Here is an 18,052-nt window from a genome sequence, read left to right as displayed (position 1 = left end):
GTGGCACGCGCTCGGAGACAATGGCTGGCTGAGATACGCGTCATACTCGTGAACGGGTGCTGTTTGTGGAGACCGGGCTTCATTTTACCTATGTAACTTTACTTTTGAGTGGCATTAACGTGAGGCACTTCATTCGGTTCTTGTCTGTTTGTCTGATTTAATATCTTGTCTTTTTATTAATTATATAACAATTCAAGTCTTGGAGACCCTTTACATCTCTGGATAATTTGATGATCTTTTTTATTATTATATACATTTTATCTCTGACACCTAGAGACTTTTACATCTCTAAACAATTTTAGTACTTCTTTTGTTTGTATATTTTTTATTAGTTTTTTTGTGTAATTTGACATTTATATTTATGTAATTGTTTTTTTTGTAATTTTGGGTTAATTTTATTGTTTGTAAAAATGGACATGTAAAAGTGCCCCTGTGGCCTATTTGCTGATTAAATGTTTGATGTCTGATGTAATGGCACACAATGGCCGACCGGTCGCTTAAAAGAAGCAATGGCTTTTGTTTAACAGATAAGGGTCTTAGACGTAAAAATCATTGAGAAGATTTATACTATACACACAATGACTTTTACAGCGAAGGAAACGAGAAACGAGAGCCTGTTATTGACAGTTAAAATGTACTTGCTGAACAGAACTTTTAGCAATGTCTTGAATTATGCATTTTCGTTCAGAAACTCTCAAACTGCAGCAGCTGCTTCTTAGAACTCGGATCGTTTCAAGTTTTCTGCGAAACGTACGTAATTGTTGTTTTAAGAAACTGTTTTGGAAAATGGTTTCAAAACAAGCCATAGAAACCATAGACATAGTATATACAAGTAGTTATAGACGCGCTACCGAGCGAACAAGGGTTAAAAGAAAAAGTATTCATAAAAAATTTGGGCAGCATAGAAATTTTTCTCTTTCACTCTTATAAATTTCGGTATTTCGTCATCGCCTCCTACCTATGATGCCACCCGGTCGGTGATAAGGACAAAGCATGGCACTATTTTCTCTTTCCTCTTATAGGAATCGCAATACGACTATCTTTCTCTATCAAAAAGTGTCAGGCCCTTGATAGAAACTGATTTGGCAAGCAACAGAGTGAAGAAGTATCAAATTTTCACGGACATATGCCGTTTTAGTGGCATTTTTAAACTTTGTCTCTGGAAAGTTGGCAGAATGATAACTTAGACGGGCTCTAAGCCTAGATTAAGGATCTAGTTTTATTTTTTGAAATGCCTAAAAGTTTAAAACCACAAATTTAAGCAAAAGTTGTTACTCCTGTAGACAATAGTTATCAGCTTGTATACATATATGTAAGTACCTAATGATTTTTTGACACAGGTTAAGGCCGTTCCATCGGCTTGCCGCTGTCACTGTCACATTTCGCAAGAAAGAGCGGGAAAGATAATGCACGCCAAGTGTCAATTTTGATCGAATTTTGTCGATTTTTATTTATTTTAAAAACGTTACCTTACAATATCGAAATTCGAAAGCTATGAAATTACTATTTAAGTCAAGATTGTTTTTTCTTCTTTTTTTGTTTATAGTATCACATAATAAATAACCGAGTAAAGTAGGATTAAAAGTCCAAGTTAGAGGTTACTTTGGGAATAAATGATATCGAGCGAAGTGTCATAATTCGTGTATCGAAAGCTATGTTATTAAAGATAATATAGTCAAGAACTACATATATTTTTTCCACGTCTACTAATATCAACGCCTCTTAGAAAAACATGATCATATAAGGAGATTTTTCGCCTTCTGGCTCAGGGAACCGCCTTAATAGAAAAGTAAAATACGTTTATACAGATGAACATTCAATCAGAAAATTAGGCTCTATAGTCCTTAACATTTGATATTCCAACATGAGAAAAATCTGACCTAGATGCCTTGTGACCCACTGACCTAAGTATATATTTTTTTCTTTATAGGACCCATTTATGAAGAAAAAGAGAAGACTGTTACATAAATAAATTAAGGGTCTCTGGCAAGCTCGGTTCCCATACAAACGTAGTTCCGCTCTCATTTTAAAACGACTAGCTAGATTGCTCTGAAACTTTGTACTTACAAGGAAAAGGTATATCTATGTCTGTAATTAGTTTATGTAGCTTCAGATACCATAGTTAAAAAAATACAGCGAATTTAAATTTTTCATACGAAACTTGTTCTTGGTCTATTTCGTTTGTTTTATGAACTGGTACTATATAAACTAATTTCAGACCTAGATATACCTCATGTTATTGTATGTGCAAAGTTTCAGGGCTCGGAACCGGTATTTTTAAAAAACCCCGAAATAGCCCAATATTTTGAATTTTTTTATGCTCATTACGTTGGACTGAATCATGTATTTAGAAAACAATTATGCATTTTTAAAACGTCCCATTAAAAATGAAATTATAAACAAAAGAACGAAAAAGAACGTAATAATACCGGTATTTTTGTATGGAGCAAATACCGGTTTCCGACCCCTGCAAAGTTTCATTACAATCCAACACGTAGTTTTAAAATGAGAGCGGAACTACGTTTGTATGGGACGGTGTAAGAAAATTACGAACTAATTCTGGATTTCAATAGTTCTACTGGTGCTGGTAGAACCAAGAATTTTATGTTGCTAGTTCTTCAAGCAGAACTTTGTCTTTTGAGAATAAATTAACTAGTAAAACAGACACTAAAACATGCAGAATTCCGCTTCCAGCTCTAGATAATAAAATAAATGGCTTCGCAGTAAACACAACATTTACTCTCAGCATGTTTACGAGTAGTACAGTCAACAATATAAAATTAAAATTTTACGATTTGACTCCCGTATTTTAATTTATTTTTGTCATTTTATTGACTATACAATGTAGAAAAAAATTATGGGCCCTGGAGGGAAAGTGCTTTAAAACCTTAACCTCATTTTACTTAAAGGCATAGACATACTCGTAGTATAGTAGTTATAGACATGAAACCGAGCGACCAGGGGTAAGAGAAAGACATATTCATGTATTGACAGGTTAATGTATGGCAGCATAACCCTTTTTCTCTTTCACTCTTATAAATTTCGATATTTCGCCATCGCCTCCTACCTATGCTGCCATAACCCGACCATGAAAAAAAACCCAGTCGGTGATAAGGACAAAGCATGGCACTATTTTCTCTTTCCTCTTATAGGAATCGCAATTAAACTATCTTTCTCTATCAAAGAGTGTCAGGCCCTTGCTTAAAGGAAACATTGTTTTATTTTTAAAAAGAAACAAAACTGCATTCAAAGTTTTTTTTAATTCGCTTCTTGTCCGGGAATCGAACCGACTAAAAAATCCAAAAAACTAACACTCGCTCTGTTATTCTACTAGTCGATTAGAAACATAAGTCTTACACTCGTCTGTCGTACAAAATATCCATAAAATCGAATATGTACTCGAGAATATTTCAGACAATTTTGATGTATTTTCGCTAAACATGTCGCGCGAGTGAGGTTAAATATTATACGAGAGTCTATTATATTCATCACACTTGCGAAGAAAAAAATAGAGTTTCAGCGAAATCAAATCATCATACGGTGACATTTCAAACATTAAGATCTTTTCGAGCAAATGTGATAAAAAATATTTTTTAATACAGTTGCTCAAAAAGTGCTACTTTTCATGGCTGTTTAGCGTGCGGAAAGTTGGTTTTCGCGAACTAGTGCTTTTTACTTTTCCAATTTTTTTAAATTTTTACTTGTTCCAATTCACGACTACTTATTGATGAGTGTTAATATTAGTTTCCTTTAAACGTCGTAATCAACATAAAAACCTACTGTTAATGTAAGAATACGAAAAATATGCATATTTCATATTTTATTACTTACCTCTTCATCATTATAAGTATTATAACAAGTTTATTTTTTAATGTTGAAAAACCGTTCTTAATAAGTTGTCTGAATGGAACGCCTATCAAAGAAGAGGCGTATTTTCTTACTGCAAGAATATTTTAAGTTTCCAAAGGCAACATTCGATATTGTTTTTATAAATATACGATACACAAATAATCATAAATAACGATTTTTGGGTAATAATAGTACAATGTTTTAATATTTACAATTGTTTCTGTCTTATAGAACATGCATTTGAAAAAAAAACTTTCATTGAAGTGGGTTCAATAATAATAACAAAATCTATTCTAGTGGAATAAAAGCTAGAAAAACACTTCTTCATAATGTCAATGTCAATGATGTCATACATAATTAATAATATAAAAGTTTCGAATTCCGTTCCTTACTTGTTGCTTTTCTTATTTTTTCGCAACTGTATTAAAAAACGTCGTTCGATACACGTGCGGAAATGTCATTTCCGCACTAGCATCGAAATGTACTATTCTAACTTCAAATGTCTTTCTCATTACGACATTTTATCATTGTATTTTTTGTCGGTGCAAAGTTAGTGGTCAGACTTTAGATTCTTTTGACTAAACTTTTGTCTGTTAATGCTGACTGTATGAGTACACTCACCTGGCTGATTCCAGCGAGTAATAGCAAAACCCAGCTCTGCTGAAGCATGGTGGCAAAGAGAGCAAAAAGCGGTGTAATCTATGTTTACTGGTTCGTTTGCGAGAAAATAACAAACCACTTTTTAGGGTTCCATTTTACGTTTGTTGGTTAAAAAGTGTTTTTTTTTTGTTTTTCACTAGCGTCGATTTGATTAGAAATGTTTGTATTGTGTAAATATTATGCAGGATGATTCAGGAGACGTGATCAGGATTCATTCTACGCAATTTGTAAATGATAAGCTACTTTTTAGGGCTCCGTACCCAAAGGGTAAAAACGGGACCCTATTACTAAGACTCCGCTGTCCGTCTGTCCGTCTGTCTGTCACCAGATTGTATCTTATGAACCGTGATAGCTAGACAGTTGAAATTTTCACAGATGAAGTATTTCTGTTGCCACCATAACAACAAATGCTAAAAAGTACGGAACCCTCGGTGGGCGAGTTCGACTCTCACTTGGCCGGCTTTTTCGTAACATCATTAACTCGTTCATTTTTTTTGTGGAAAAGAATAAGTTTCAACAATTTACCACAAGCATGGCCACCCTACAAATATAATACTTCTGTCAAATTTTATACATATTCTTTGCTTTATCCATACTATATGGTCCATACTATCCATACTAATATTATAAATGCGAAAGTCTGTCTGTCTGTCTGTATGTTCCCTCTTCACACTTATACCGCTGAATCGATTTAGATGAAATTTGGCATAGAGATAGGTTGAGTCCCTGAGAAGGACATAGGATAGTAGTTATCCCGAAAATCATCCCTTAAGAAAGTAAAAATCGGGGTGGAATTGAGAAATTGAGATAATTAATGAAGTGTCTGCTAATTTGTGTGCATAATATGCTTAAATTAAATAATTGCTATAAGATTTTCTCCAGGCGCTATTCTTACTCTAGCTGGGGTTACTAAGTCCACGCAAACGAAGTCGCGGGCAAAAGCTAGTCTTTTATATATACAGTGTGGAAAGAATGAATGGGCCCTGGAGGGAAAGTACCTCAAAACCTTAAGTTAGCTCATTTTGCTTAAAGGAAACATTCTTTGATTATTGAAAAAAAACATAACTGCATTCAAAGATTTTTCTTTTTTTTTTCAATGTTGCTTGTCTAAAAATATTCTTGAATACTAAATATTCGATTTTATGGATATTTTGTACGACAGACGAGTGAAAGACCTAATGTTTCTTGGAGAAATGTTATCAGCTTTAATTATATTATCTGTTATTATTATCAACCTCATCAATTTTAATTTATTGGGTAAGTATCTATATTTTTGACATGTATAAAATTAATTACTTATATATATTCAAATTGGTTTGATACTGTGTATCCACTACTGCATGGATTCGTCCTTATTAGCAATAAAGATATTGAGTATTGAGTATAATTATAGATTTTAATTTATTAAAATTTAATAATTATCAAATAATAATTTGATTTATTTTTATTATAATACATTAACTGTATCGAATAGTAGAATAAAATAGCGAGTGTTTATTTTATTTTTATTTTTATTCGGTTCGATTCCCGGGTGAAACAAGCGAATTTCAAAGAATCTTTGAATGCAGTTTTGTTTCTTTTTAAAAATAAAAGAATGTTTCCTTTAAGCAAAATGAGCTAACTTAAGGTTTTAAGGCACTTTCCCCCCAGGGCCCATTCATTTTTTCCACACTGTATAAGATCGCCTTTGTACAGTCGCCATCAGATATATCGGAGCGGCCGAGGTGCTCAAAAATATCTGAACACGCACTTAACGCCTTGACAATAGAGGCGTGTTCAGATATTTGTGAGCGCCTCGGCCGCTCCGATACGATATATCTGATGGCGACTATACCTAAAATGTAAATTTCATGCGAATGTATTTTTGTACAAGCTGAACAGTTAGTTAGTTATCCGAGTCATGAAAACACACATGAACGATTTCAATTCAATTTCATTTTATTTAATTCGCTTGAACATACACAGTTGTTATGGCTACATGTCATTGGGATGTTATAGGTACATAGTGTAGCTATTAAGTGTTACATGCATGTATGGTCTACCACAATATGGCATGCAAAATCTTAGACTAACTTAAAATAATAATGTAAATAATCTAATTACAATGTTTTAGGTTAGTTTAATTTTTATACTCTATGTTTAGTTTAAGAACAGCACAGCAGACATTAAACTCCAATCTTCCGGACCAACGTTTCGGGTACAGCGAGGTGTCAAGCAAGGGGACCCGCTATCTCCAAAACTTTTTACGAGCACGCTCGAAGAAGTTTTCAGAAGCCTGGCGGTTTCTTGGGAGGAAAATGGAATAGTCGTCGGTAACAGGAGGTTGTCAAACCTTCGTTTTGCCGACGACATAGTTCTTTTTGCCTCCTCTGCCACAGAACTTCAGCAAATGCTCCAAGATCTGAGCAACGCAAGCCTTCAAGTTGGACTTCAAATGAATCGTGCAAAGACTCAGGTGATGACTAATAGCACGAAACGTACGGTCGAAGTTGACGGGCAGATTATACAATATGTCAACGAGTATATATATTTGGGCCAGTTAGTCTCTTTCAGCGACAGGCAAGACAAGGAAATTGAGCGCCGTGTTCAAAACGCCTGGAAGAGCTACTGGTCTATGAAGGAGCTAATGAAGGGGGACCTTCCAATGTCACTAAAGCGTTAACTCGTTGACATGTGTATTCTGCCTGTCCTAACCTACGGTGCCCAAACATGGTCGCTCACCGAGAGTCAGAAGTCCAAATTGAAGGTTTGCCAGAGAGCAATGGAGCGTAGCATTCTAGGTGTCACAAGGATGGATCGCATCCGAAACACTACACTGCGCTCCAGAACAGGCATAGCTGACGTAGGGGAGAAGACCGCTAGGCTGAAGTGGGACTGGGCAGGTCACGTCTGCCGCATGCATCCGGATAGGTGGGCTAGTATAGCCACCAAGTGGATGCCGCAAAAGAAGCGCGGACGTGGCAGGCCCAGGCGGAGATGGCGGGACGACTTAGACACCTTCACTAATAACTGGCCGGAAACAGCTCAACAACGGGAGTCATGGAAATCTAAGGGAGAGGCCTTTGCCCAGCAGTGGGATACTACAGGTTATTAAAAAAAAAATGTTTAGGTAGTTATATATTTAATTTTAAATTGTATTTCAATAAAAACTTTAAAACTTTAAATATTACAATTAAAATGTCAAGTTATCAAAATATTCATTCAGATTATAAAATGGTCTTATTAGTAGAAATGATTTTAATTTCATGGAAAAGTCAATAATATTATCACATTGCCTAATGTCCTCATTTAAAAAATTATAAATTTTAATTCCCATGTATTCCAGACTACTTTTGAAATGTGAATAATTTTTAGATTCTGGTAATTGTATGTCAAATTTCTTTTTTTTTTCTTTTTTTTAATAATCTAGGGTGTCTATTTTTGATTTTACATGCAAGATTGCAAACTGCTATTGTTACGTATGCAATTGCATACTTCGTAAACAAACAGAAATTCATTGGCGTAGCTGTTTATTCCTCTAATATTTGTAGTTTCGTTGTTTATTGAAATTTTGCCTGCATGGATAAAACTAGAGCGGAATTCGTAATCAAAAATTCTGCTGCCGTTATTGATATGGTCAAAGAGGATATAATAAGATATAGCGGTACTGTCATAGTAAATTTTGTAACCACTGTAAATTCACTGCCATCTATCAACATACTTTAAAACTAAAAATGAAGATTTATAAAAATACGTTAAAATGTATTTAAATATGGATAAATGATTTTTTTATTTGCATTTTATATTTTTATATGACTTTGACCCATGTTCCTTCACTGATATGCGTTAAAATTATAAATAACAAACGAAACCTTCAACGCCCTCTATACGAGAGTAAGCCAAAGCTAGTGGCGCCTACTGATCGAGAATCAAATTTTCGTGATTTTCGAGGCACGTTTTTTCCTTAGACTGTTTCCATCTATTACGGAGTTATATCTAGCTTTGGTAGCGCTATAAGATTCAGGTGCAACCTAACTCAATTAGTCGAGTGTGCTCAAGCGATAAAAATGGCGTTCTCTGAATATGGTTAATATATGGTTAATGGGGTTAGCCGGTCGAAGTGTAGCAGATGGCGCCAGCTTGCCCTGTCAATCCGTAGAATTGTCAAATTTCTGTTTTTTTAATGGAATTTTATGCCCTGGATGCCAGCCCTTTGAGCCGAATCTTATAGAAAAGGGGCAAGCTATGATGGCGCCATCTATGCAAATCTTTGACAGTTGCTAACCCCATTCATTAATTATTATTTTCAGTGCATCTTGGAAGTGGGATTCCGACAGAGCTGTCCAAGCTAAAAAAGCTCTAACCAACCTACTTAGTATCCTGTACCCCGAATGTTTTTGCGTAGTACATTATCATTCCTAGAAATGATCGCAACTGAAATATTCTGTAGACTACACATTTAATTGATGACTTATACTTTACTTGAGCATGCTGATACTCTTGAAATAATAAACCCTAAATAGGTGACCGACTTTGCGAAAAAACACTTCTCTTTCTTTATTTTCAGACTTTAGTAATCAGTCAAAAACCTGACAAAGTATTTTTAAATGTTCATCATCAATTTTCGCCGTGATCACATCATCTAAAGCCTGACCAGAATTATATGATCACGCGCCATGTTGCGGAATTTCACTATAACTATTTTTTTCATGCTATACTGAACTGTCACCCTATACACGAGAATAACAGCGCCCTCTTGACAATGATCATAATATTACTGGTCAGGCTTTACTTAGACAGACTCCGACCGTGAAAAGTCAGGACTTGACGCGAGCCGTTGACGAGGCAATTATACTGAAATAGCCCTTTACATAATATTAATTGTGGTAAATTTCTTGGTATATACATTCTCTTTTATGGAGAAAACATTAAAGTTAAATGGCGTCGGTTAATCCGTCTGAAATCTCTGCGCATTGTCTTTGCAAAGCAAATAACAGACATTTCAACTTTATGGCTAAGCTAAACACAGTAAAACTACAATGATCAGTGCTTTGACTTTAATATTATTATTATTACAAGCCTATTGTGGCAAAGGCCTCCCCCCTCTTTTTTTTGAGCTACATCTGACCAGTCACTCAAAAAGAGTCCAAGTTATCCCGCCATCGCCGACGAAGTCTGCCGGATCCCCGGTTTGACTCATGGGGCACCCACTCTGATCTTATTTTACAGATTTGGTGTAAAAAAATACCACTGATATGTGAGCACTTCTTTGACCGTACTTAAGTCAAAATACTAAAAATCTTTTACTGTTACTAAAACGTTTTCTGCGACAATTTCCATGTCCACAGATTACTTTACCAAACTCGTATGTCCCTTCACACGTTCTTTAAAAGTCGACCTTATTTTTTGTAGTTTAGGTGTAAATTCCATTAAAATATCCAAACGACATGAGTTTATTAGAATTATACCTTAATAACTTTTTATTCGCGAATTTAATCCAGTACCCACCAGTCACTGAAGGTTGCTTTAAAATGAAGTGATGAAATTGCTTGACGGAAGATTTGTCTAACGAACCGCAGTTGCTATACTGCCACCTAGGATATAACCAAACAAGGGGAACAATCGCCTGGGAATAAAAACCTTGCCTATCGCTACTCAAGTACTCATTTCTAAGACGCATTCACTGCCAGTGCGAGTTACGTGCTACGCGTCTTCTTCTTCTTCTTTGTCCTCGCCTTATCCCGTTACGCGGGGTCGGCTTTCCTAATCTTGAGGCGCCACTTTGTTCGCTGATATGCGTCGTCACTGGACAGGCCCAACTCCTTCATGTCTCTCCGGACATTCGTCAGCCAGGTAGTTACTGGCCTGCCCCTTCCTCCCTTTGCTGCAGCCATGGAAAGGCACTTTTTCACAACGTGGTTTTCGGGTCGACGCATCAGATGTCCGAACCACCTTAGTCTGGATTCCTTTATCTTCTCGGTAACTGGTGCCACCTTGAAGGTGCCCCGGATATATTCATTTCGGACTCTATCTTTAAGGGTAACTCCTCCTGCCCAACGAAGCATACGCATTTCAGTAGTGTGTAGTTTTTGCTCATGTATTTGCTTCGTAGCCCACGTTTCACTACCGTATAGTAGAACTGGCCTAACGGCGGTTTTATATATCTTGCCTTTTGTTATTATTATTACGTGCTACACGTCTAGCGAACATAAAGCCCGCCTAGCGAAAATAACCCTCGTCCATACATCAAAAACCTCGCTTATTGCACTTACTGCCCGCCACCGCTCGCAGTATTATTATAAGATAAGTTTTAATACACTTCCTGTCCCTTAATCCCATAGTTCATTGGTTACACGCGCCATAACGTGGAAAACGGAACTGATAAAAAATGTCCCCCGGACGTGAACACTGCGGGGACGAAACATTCCACTTGAAACCATTAAACTTATTACTAACGTATAGAACCGGTACACAGAACCAGTATTTTGCGCCATGAGTTAATGTCGTTTTAACAACAAACCTTAAGCGAGGTAGCGCTGACTACTAAGGTAAACTGCATTCAAAATGTTTATCAGATACCGCAATGTAATGAAAATTGCATGCAAGTTCTTGCTAGTCTAAACCTCGCCTTAGAAGCGAAGCGCGAGTTTCGCGACCTAAACGCGTAAGCGCCATGAATTTTACGGCGCTTACGTTTTGGTCGCGTGGTACAGGTTGCGATTGCGACAATTTCATTGTTTGGTATGGCTTCTCTATAGTAATAATATTTCAATGCATCAAATTGTAAAAATGATTTACTAATGTATTGCCAAAAATCGTTTCCCAAAGTATTACTGCCCAAACTATTTTCCGCAAATTATCATTTGGCAAAAAAACATTTCCCAAATTTTCATAATCCAACCTAACCTAACCCAACCTAGTACGTCATTTTCATTTCGCAAGTATGGGGTTGGGAAATGAAATGGTTGCGAAATAAAAACTTGGTAAAATTTAATTTGGGAAATGAAACTGATGCCATAAGTTTGTTGGGAAGTGAAATTTGGCGAAAAATATTTTGGCTAAACGGCGGTATCCCTGTAAAAATACCTACCTCTGCCAACTAATGCCAATGTACGTATCACGACTTTGACTCTGACATATTCGCTAGCTACTGGCAGGGGTGCGAAACTGCTCGCTGCGGGCAAACTCGGCTCCGTTCGGCTCAGCATGGCTCCGAGCAATTATTAGTGTTGGCACAACTTGACGTCTATGGATGGTATAGAAAGGATGCCAATCTCTTAAGGCAGAATTGTTGCAAAAGTGATCGCTTTTAGCTTTAAATAATAGTTCCTAATCTCTCCGGTGGCGCTAGTTAGGCTCTGGGACATAAGGCAATAAATGACCCGACCAAATTACGTAGGTTGTTTTTGGTAGTATTTCGGTGTATGGTGGCGCCGCCTAACTACTGTTTTTTGATGGACACTTTTCATACATAGAGATTTGGCTCCTTTATATAGTCTCCATGTTGACGTCCCTTTGCGTGCACGACCACAGATAAGATAATGACTTGAATTTTGACAACCCTAAATAGCCGAAGGGGATTGTGCCGTATATTAGAAAGGGATAGCATGATTTGACCCTGAACCGCTGTCAAACTTCGGTTTTGTAGGAAGTTTCTAGGAAGATGATATTTAATAAAAACAGTCAAAAAAATACTTATTAGCATACCTACCAACGACCTTTCCAATATCATTTCATTTGTTTGAACTGACAATACTTTGATATTTATATTTGACGGAATCCATTCATATCCGCAAAACACATCAAAGCTTGATCCGAAAAACAATCAGCCAAGTCAAACCACAAAGAGTAATAATACATTTATTAAACCTGTTTTGTTTTTCATAATAATAGTAACAATAAATTAAACAAATTCTTGACAAATAAAATTAAAACATCACAAATTACTCTTAGATTAAACTATACCACAGCCACCATAGATACTAAAATTACTACAAAGTGATATCAAATGTATATGTTACGGGTAATGTTAGAAGGTTAATTAAACTCAAGTTTACCCTGGTATAACTAGTATTATCCGACCCTTTTAGGTAAAGTCCGAAAATTAAATTTAAACAACATTAATCTGTATTCGGCGTTTACCCGTAGACATCTGGGTCTACACAACACTGGCTGCGAATGTTAGGTGTTGCATCATCACTCTGACATTACCCTCCCAATGTTGGTTAGACCTAGTAGGTACGGGTAAACGCCGAATACAAATTAAAGTGGATTTAATTTTCGGGCTATACCCAAAACGCCTGGGTAATACTAGGTTTACTTAAATCAAAGAGGATATAATATTATAGAGCAGTACTGTCATAGTAATTTTTGTAACCACAGTAAATTCACTGCCATCTATCGACACACTTTAAAACTAAAAATGAAGATTTATAAAAATACGATAAAATGTATTTAAATATGGATAAATGTTTTTTTTTATTTGCATTAATTATTTTTATTATTTTGACCCATGTTCTTTCACTGATATGCGTTAAAATTGTTAAGTAACAAACGAAACCGTCAACGCCCTCTATACGAGAGTAGGCCAAAGGTAGTAGCGACATCTGATCGAGAATCAAATTTTCGTGATTTTCGAGGGACGTTTTTTCCTTAGACTGTATCCATCTATTACGGAGTTATATCTATCTTTGCTTAAGGTGGTTCGATTTTCATACAAAATTCAATCTGCTTTAATTAAGGCACTACACACTATTACTACACAAATATTTGCTCATTTATCTACTTTCGAATATTCGTTTGCGCTAAATTATTAGAAAAACTTTGTTTCATACAGAAATCATACATAAATCAACGTAATTTTTTCATCAATTTTACGTATGTGTGTGTCACAAATGTCGTGTACAAATACGTTGCGTGCGGCGTTGCCACTCTATGACGTTGGCGACGTTGCCTGGCCGACCTGGCAGGATTTGCAGTGCCGTCATGTTTAATGCATTTTTATTTGACAGTGTTGACACTGACACATAGGGTCATGTTTATTGTGACATCAATTTGTTTCTATAAATTGAAAATGATAGCAACGCAAAGAGTATAATAATATATGTAGCAACGTCTAAATCAAGTTACAAAAATCATCGGTGTTCTGGTCCGCGAAAATCCAGAAAAATTCAGACTCAATTGAAGCGGAATTCATGATGGTGAAGTTTCGTAAGGTAGGTACAATTTCATTCCTTCATTGTACATTGTAATTTTCTCGTGCCGATCTTTTTAGAAAATAATTCTCACTTCTTCCGTAATGGTAGATATAAGCAGTGAACAATACCTATATAATGTAATTATTACTGTGTTGGTTGCCGAATAGTCAATGTGTCACTAACTCTAGGTTTTTTTAGGTATTGTGCAAAATGAAGAGGCATTCTTGGAAATAAAATGTTTTCCTTCATTAGCCAGAAAAAATCAGGACATCCTCACTGCAATAAAGTAAAATAAAACATTTCCTGGGGATGAAAATTATGGAATTTTGTCTATGAATGAAAAACACAATTATTACTAGGTAAGTAAATGATAACTTTATTAGAATCCAATATTGTTGCTTCATCTTTCTTCCTATAACATTAGAGATTTTGTGCTATCATGATATTATTTTTCTTTCAGGTACAGGGACAACTACGGATAACAAATATGAAAAAATGTTATTTCATTTGTTGTGTGAATCCATCTACACCAACAAGACATCCACTGCTGGACATAGGCCTCCCCAGGGATCTCCACAACGACTGGTCTTGCAAGACCGGCCAAAATATCGAGAAATAAATAATATAAATAAACATGATAAATATCCCGTTTTCTATAATAGTTATAATTAGAAGGCCATGCAATGTTGTTACTCACTGTACCTACTTGAATCAAAAAAAAAATATATAAAAAAAGTTTTAATTTTATTTTACAATTACTACTTTATTATTAGTACATTACGATACAAGTGCGAAAAGTAGGAAATTGGCAACGAGTGGCGATAAATCGAAACACGACCGAAGGAAGTGTTTTATTCGACACGAGTTGCGAATTACCTTTTCGCACGTGTATTGTACAACGTTTTACAGTACATAATTATGGCCCTTTACATTTTCGACATATGCACGTATTGTACTAATTACCGCACTAGGGCGGTAACGTATATGTAGCACCATATGTACTAAAAAGTATTTTACAGTACATATGGTGCTACATATACGTTACCGCCCTAGTGCGGTAATTAGTACAATACGTGCATATGTCGAAAGTTTAAAGGGCCATATGTACTGTAAAACGTTGTACGATACACGTGCGAATAGGTAATTCGCAACTCGTGTCGATTTAAAACACTCTCTGCGGTCGTGTTTTAATCTGTCGCCACTCGTTTCGAATTTTCTCTTTTCCGCATTTGTATCGTAAATAACTATTTCAAACTGCAAGGGTATGATGATAGATCTCAATTCAATATAATTTTGCAACATTTGGCATTATTAGGTTATAAATTGTATGGAGATGAAATCTATCATCGTACCCTTCCAGTTTGAAAAATACTATAGAGGCTGGGCAGTAAGGGATTGCTTTACTTGTAGAACTATATTTAGCGCTTTAAAAAAAAACTGATACCTGACACTTACAAACCTGGACTTCCTTGGGCTAGTGCTACTAAGAATCGTCAGTATTCTCCATCCTTTCTGAGTTGGAAGAACCCAAAAAGGTGAGATTTGTGAAAGTCAGGTTTTCAATATATGTGGCGTTTTCAACCAAACGGGTACCTACTTATTGTTGTCATATTTCCATAAAGCTTCAAAATGAAATCGACAACCGACGATTGTCGGCGAAAGTCAATGTTGCGTCAGTTATAATCGCAAACGTAATGTCAAGGACACTAGGATTTTCAACTTTAGCTATTAATACTTAAAGCTGCAAACTTCTTGACTCCTTCGGAGGAGATAAGAGGTTTGTGAATTTATCAGACGCGTTGTGTAGCTTAATGTATCTTATGTTTGAGGGATAAAGTTCAAAGTGGTATAGCCTCTTAAAGACGTTTTTTAGCAGGTAGTCATTTACGGAATCGAGATAGGGATTAGGCTGTTTTTACGTGTTTTACGTTTTACTGCGTATGGTTTACGTGCTCTCGAAATGTGGGGTCCATTAGCATGAAGATAAGATGTTTGTAAGAACTTCCTTTTAGCAATATTCTGATGCTTTCTTTTATGGGCATTTCTATTTAGTTGTACCCTTAAAACATGCATTTTAGATTTTGGAATTTCCACTCAGAATCACGGATAATTTCGATCCTAATTGTATAATTCAAAATTGATACAAAAGTAGGATGTAGGATGAATTAGGTAGTAAATAGGCAAATAAAGCTGTATTTTTATTGTACTGTAGAGTTAGACTAAGAAGTCTGCAACGTTTTCGATAGCACACGCAGTGCAAGTGTTATTTTAAACGTCAATTAGAGATTCACTAGATATGAAATAGTAAAGATATGTGACATTTCACGGCAAAAGGTACCCTATGGCGGCTGGCGCTTACGTCGCATAGCGTCGCAAATTATTGCAGCGCTATTCGACGTAAGCGCCATCCAATATTAATTGGAGCGGCGTTAATAATAGCGTAAACTCCAACCGCCATAAGGTACCTTTACCCGTCGGACGTCACATATATATATCTTGACTATTTAATATCTAGTGAATCTCTAATTCATTTCCCGAATCGCGCCGTTGGTCTAACTGTATATCTCAAGTAATTTGAGGTGTATCTAGCCTGCAAATGAGAAGCCTGACAAAGCACGTCCTAACTACCTAACCAACCACCGATAACGACACCATTTACAACGGGCCTGTATAATGGCCGGTTTACAACTGTGGCAGTTTTAATGGCACGATACGGCACCCTCGTAACTAACCCTTTCAACGCCGCGCCTCTCGTACGCGAGTCATATCGTCGCTATACTTACTCAACGTCATATCTGCAACAATCATTTGATGGAAATGTCGCTTTTCTTTCATTCGGAATACGGGTGTTTTTGTCATCAAACGAGGTTGAGTAATTATAGCGGTGATATAGGAATCGAAGACCACGTTAGAATGCACGAAGGTATATAGGCTAGATGATAATAGGTTCATTTTAGGATCAAATGTCTATATGAGACCCATTGCATTAAAGCAATTCAATCGTCAGAAATGATAGCCAAAGTCCGACAGCTGAACGCTCGTACTTCACTCGCGAAACGCTCCTAAAACGATAAGTGAACGTGACGTCAAGGTCACTGAGAGCCCATTTTGAATGTATGGACAAAACAAGAAAATTGCGTTTTTGTCGGTGAATGTACAAATCGTTTATGTACAAACTTTTTTTTGGATAAAGTTGATTTTTGGAAAATTTGGATAAAACTTTAAATAAAACCAACATTTTGTAAGAATTCTATATTTTTTTTATATTTCAAAATTATTACAAAAAATAAAAAAATTATCAAACGATTAACTACCAATGTGTATGTAATAACCCTAAGATTATTTATTTAGTTGTGATAATATATATATATATATGTATATATATATGTATTTATGGGTATATATTTGTGTTTATATGGATATGTATTGTATATATATGTTTATTTTATATTCTAGATTACAGGTTTTAATTATTTACGTTTGTAATAATTGAACCATAATTTACTTTCTGTTCATAGTGTTCGTTTGTCTATCTTGATCTGTTTATTGTTTCATTCTCAATTGCTCAAAGGTTGACTGGAAGAGATCCCTTATAGGGATAAGTCCGCCTTTGTACATTGTATATATTTATGTTCTTTTATTGTGTTTGTAATCTGTCTTATGTACAATAAAGTGTTTACATACATACATACATAACCACGTCTTCTTTAAATTTTCGTTACATTAGGATTTAAAACTTCACAAAGACTAACAATTTTCTTATATCCTTTAGTCAAACTGCCAAACCACGCGTTGATAACTCGATACTGAAAGAATAAAACTTGTTATATTTGAAAAAAAAAAAACATGTGAAGTTATTATCAAAAATGTAAGTTAAAGTACCGACAGAACAGTCCATTCGGATATTCGGGCACAATGGAGCCTAAAAGATTACTGGTTACGAAATGTTATTACTCCTTAGATGAATATTTGGAAGACACTGATGTATTAAGTGAAGATGTATTAAGTGAAAATTAGATGTATTTTATTATTGTATTGTAATCATATAAGTAAGTGCCTCTCTCCTTATTTTTTGCTGCGCCCAATCGTCTTGGTGATTGGCACAAATCTCACGCACGACCTTTACTTCATTTCGAATGCACTTATCAGCGTGAGCGATCATCAAGCTCGTATCAAAACAAGTTTTCAGCTTCAATGTAGGTCGGGAAGTGGGTCAAATTTAACTTGCAAGATTTGACCCGTACAAACATACATATAGACAGCATGTTATTAAAAGCTTGTAAAAACAAGAATAAGTTCTCCTAATTATATAACGTTTCAATCTCTTCTTCGTCGAATCTCAACCTTGTCGAAACAATATGGCATTA

At 35.7% G+C, this 18,052-nt stretch overlaps 1 long non-coding RNA gene across 1 annotated transcript; it reads right to left on the bottom strand.

Annotated features, from left to right (window-relative positions):
* Nucleotides 1–394: 394 nt before the first annotated feature.
* Nucleotides 395–12,069, bottom strand: LOC134750695 (uncharacterized). Its single transcript, XR_010128577.1, has 2 exons — nucleotides 12,035–12,069; nucleotides 395–463 (listed from the first exon to the last, which is right to left on the bottom strand). It is a non-coding gene; the product is annotated as an uncharacterized LOC134750695 (long non-coding RNA).
* Nucleotides 12,070–18,052: the final 5,983 nt, after the last annotated feature.

Source organism: Cydia strobilella, chromosome 20 (genome assembly GCF_947568885.1).
Source record: "Cydia strobilella chromosome 20, ilCydStro3.1, whole genome shotgun sequence".
Lineage (NCBI taxonomy): Eukaryota > Metazoa > Arthropoda > Insecta > Lepidoptera > Tortricidae > Cydia > Cydia strobilella.
This window is presented reverse-complemented; position numbering and strand designations above follow the sequence as displayed.